This window comes from Notamacropus eugenii, chromosome 2 (genome assembly GCF_028372415.1).
Source record: "Notamacropus eugenii isolate mMacEug1 chromosome 2, mMacEug1.pri_v2, whole genome shotgun sequence".
In the NCBI taxonomy this organism is placed as follows: Eukaryota; Metazoa; Chordata; class Mammalia; order Diprotodontia; family Macropodidae; genus Notamacropus; species Notamacropus eugenii.
This window is the reverse complement of record NC_092873.1, coordinates 104,618,761-104,623,071: the sequence shown is the minus strand read 5'-3', so window position 1 is coordinate 104,623,071 and position 4,311 is coordinate 104,618,761. Positions and strand designations below refer to the sequence as shown.

The window sequence follows — 4,311 nt, the reverse complement described above, 5'->3', positions numbered from 1 at the left end:
ATTAGAACCCTGGTAAAAAAAAAAGAGACTAACTCAGTTGGAAAAAAAGGTCCAAAAAGTCAATAAGGTGAAGGAGGCTTTAAAAAAGCAGAATTTATCAAATGGAGGAGAAGGTTCCAAAGCTCACTGAAAAAAATAGTTCTTTGAAAGACAGAATCAACTTCAGGGAAGTGAATGACTATGAGATAACCCAAGCAGCTAAAATACAAAACCAAAAGTTTGAAAAATAGAAGATAATGTGAAACATCTCATTAGAAAAACAACTGACTTGGAAAATAGATCCAGGAGAGTTAATTTAAAAATTGTGGGACTACCTGAAAGCCATGATCAAAAAAAAAGAGCCTAGATATTGTCTTCCATGAAATTATCAAGGAAAACTGTCCTAATATTCTAGAACCAGAGGGCAAAATAAATATTGAAAAAATACACCAATCACCTCCTGAAAGAGACCCCAAAAGAGAAACTCCTAAGAATATTGTGGCCAAATTCCAGAGTTCTGAAGTCAAGGAGAAAATACTGCAAGCAGCTAGAAAGAAAGAATTCGAGTATTGTGGAAATACAATCAGGACACCACAGGATCTGGCAGCTTCAACATTAAAAGATTGAAGGTCTTGGAATAGGACATTCCAGAAGTCAAAGGAATGGGGATTAAAACCAAGAATCACCTACCCAGCAAAACTGAGTATAATACTTCAAGGGAATGAAGAGTCATTCAATGATATAGAGGACTTTCAAGCATTCATGATGAAAAGATCAGAACTGAAGAGAAAATTTGACTTTCAAACACAAGAATCAAGAGAAACATGGAAAGGTAAAGGTAAACAGGAAAGAAAAATCATAAAAGACTTCCTAAAGATGAAGTGTTTACATTCCTGCATGGAAAGATAATATTTGTAACTCTTGAGATTTTTCTCAGTATTTGAGTAGGTGGAGGGATTATACATACACACACAGAAGCACATGCACACACACAGACAGAGAGCCCAGGTTGAATTCAACCAGGAGAGATGATATCCACACAAAAAAAAAGAAAATAAAAATTAAGGGATGAGGGAGGAGAATACTGGGAGGAGAAAGGGAGAAATGGAATGGGACAGGCTATAACTCATAAAAGAGATAAGAAAAGTCTTGTCCAATAGAGGAGAAAAGGGAGAAGGGGAGACGGGAAAAGTGAAGCTACTCTCTCCACATATGACTTAAGGAGGGAATAACATACTCAGTAAATTTGGTATAAAGATCTATCTTACACTACAGGAAAGTAGGGGAGGAGGTGACAGCTGGGGTTAGGGGAATGACAGAAGGGAGGGTAAATGAGAGAAAGGAGTAACTAGAAATAAACTGTTTTGAAGGGGACAAGGTCAAATGAGGGAATAAAAAAAACAAGGGGTGATAGAGTAGGATAGAGGGCAATATGGTTAGTATTACACATCATGATTATTATGGAAGTCTTTTGCAAAACAACACATATTTAATCTGTATTGAATTGCTTGCCTTTTCAGTGAGGATGGGTAGGGAGGGAAGTTGGAATTCCAAGAATTAGAAACGAATGTTTAGAATTATTATTGCATATAACCGGGAAATAAGAAACACAAGTAATGGAGTATAGAAGCTTATCTTGTCCTACAAGAAAAGAGAGAAAATGGGGATAAGGGCAGGTGTGATAGAAGGGAGGGTACATTGAGGGAAGGGGTAATCAGAATGCAAGGTATTAGGGGGTAGAGGGAGGGGAGAGATGGGGAGAAAAATTGGACATGTTACAAAGTGAGGTAAAAGCAATTAGTATTAAAACAATTGACTGAATTAATTACTGAGAATAAATCAGAGACATCTTTAATTTGGGCAAAAGAATTTTAGTCTAAGTTTCCTAGAGACAGGAAACCTCGAGTAAAACTTGGCATTGATGGAAAAGTTAAGGTTTTAATGGTAAATTTATTTTTATGATTATTATTTAATCAGAAACTAGAACATGTAAAGACATATAAGCCACTTAAGATTTGCCTCAGAAGATATTCCTTAGCCAATGTGAAATTATAGTCATATTTGAAACCTGGTTATTGGAACTTGCTATTTAAGATGCAAAGGGACTATTAAGTGACTGTTCTTCTGAGTCTAACTCCAGGTATGGATAGCAACAAAGGTGGTCTGAGCCTCCCATCCGTGATGCCAGTAAACCTGTGAGATGCTGGTATGAACTGCAAGAGGTGATCTCATGGGAAGGGTGAGAGAGGGGCTGTTCAGCCTGGGCTGAGGTAGGATTCTCCTGACTCAGTTTCCCCACTGACACCTGGCAGACTTTAAGTCTGACTGAATGAAAGTTGACAATCAACTCTGCCCTGGAATTTACATGAAGTTGGAGAGATATTGTTTCCCTGCAATGTCCCTACTCTTAGTGGCAATTTCATATAGTCAAAAGCTTTGTAAGCTTAGTACCAGATCCATTGAATTATAGATTGTTGGTAGAAGAACATCGGAGGTTAAGTCTAAAATTAAGCTCTTAGGATCAGGACTTTAGACCAACAACAATAAGTTAGGTTGTTTTAATTCTTAGCAATAGTGTGGAGACAATCAGGTCAAGGGTTTGTGAAGTTAGTATACGTAATTATTGTCGGTTGGTTAATGTTAAAAAAAATTCGTTTGTGGTCTATGTTGTAAATGCTTTAAAAGAAGTATCACTTGACAAAAAGTTGGAATTGTTTTATGTGATATGAACTGTGTTAAAAGTGAAAAAAAAATTAGAACTGAGGAGTCCTCTTGGGAACTAACCTAGAGTTTCTGAGTTCAAATGTTTGGATTTCACCATCAAATAATTCCATATTCTTTAAAAAACCACGAGGAAGAAAGAAATTAAAATGAAATATAAAATGCTTAATGTCTGGGAATTAACATGAAAGGATACATAGAAAATTTTGATAAATATAAGTAAAAGTCAGGTTTTTACAGAAATAAAGGAAAATCTTAATAAATAAGGAGGATGCAGTATTTATATCTAGGTTATACTAATACCTTTAAAGTGATGACACTATGAAGATTAGTTTATAGTCTTTATACTATACCCATTCAATTACCAAAGAGATTCAAGATTAGTAAAATTAATGACAAAGTTCAGTTACAGAAATAAAAAAAGCCCAACCCTTTTCTGACATGGTCCCAGGCAGGATGGCTCCTGCAAAGAAAGGTGGAGAGAAAAAGAAGGGACATTCTGCCATCAATGAGGTGGTGACCAGAGAGTGTACTATCAACAATCACAAGAGGATTCACGGAGTAGGCCTCGAAAAGTGAGCTCCTTGGTCTCTGAAGGAAATATATAAAGTTGCCATGAAAGAAATGGGAAGTCCAGATACACACATTGACACCAGACTCAACAAAGCTGTTTGGGCCAAAGGAATAAGTAATGTCCCACACCGTATTTGAGCACATTTGTCCAGGAAATGCAATGAGGATGAAGATTCACCAACCACGTTGTGTACCTTGGCTACTTATGTGCCTGTCACCACTTTCAAAAGCTTACAGACAGTCAATGTGCTTGAAAACTAAATTTAATTTCATTTATATAAAGTTATAAAATGTCAGCTGGTAGCCTGTTTTGACTGTGTAAGTTACTTGCTTGTGACTCTTTGGGTTTTGTTTATGTTCTATAAGAAGCTACTTTAAAGTGAGTTCTGGGTCCCACAGGTAAACCTCTTTTAAAATTTTTAATGGATGATTGAATAGGATTTATAATCAGGTAAGATTATGTTAGGAATAGTAACTTGAAATGAATTCTCTTTAGATTCTGTATTCCTAGTATGGGGAAGTCAAGATAGGGGTCAAGATCCATATTTACCCTTGTTCCAAGAACTGCACCAAGACTTTTGAAACTCTTTATGTACACACTTTTGAGTACAAGTTACTGCTTGGTTGCAGAGCAAGACTATGCAGGGGAGCAGAGAATATGTGTTGTTTGGATTCAGGTGTGTGCATTTTGATGAAGGATTGTTAATGATTTGTGCATCTGGTTGTAGTGGATATCTGCTAACATGTGGTTTATGACAAACTAATTTTTGCAAAATCCAAAAAACAAGTAGGGTTGATGGTTCCTCATCATGTAATAGGGATGGCTATCTTTTCCCATTTCACACCTGTAATGGTACTGTAGATGCGGTGAATATCACATTGTCACTATAACACCCAAGACAGCAGCTTACTGTCTGTTATTTTAGGAGTTGATAACTCTGTAGCTAATCATAAAAATGTTATGTAAAATACCATTGCATTGAAAGGTTAAGGTTCTTTATCTGCCTTGAAATGGAGATGAAATATGGTATGTTTAGA

At 36.3% G+C, this 4,311-nt stretch overlaps 1 pseudogene; it reads left to right on the top strand.

Annotated features, from left to right (window-relative positions):
- The first annotated feature begins 3,145 nt into the window (after nucleotides 1–3,145).
- LOC140523651 (large ribosomal subunit protein eL31-like) lies at nucleotides 3,146–3,534 on the top strand (annotated as a pseudogene).
- Nucleotides 3,535–4,311: the final 777 nt, after the last annotated feature.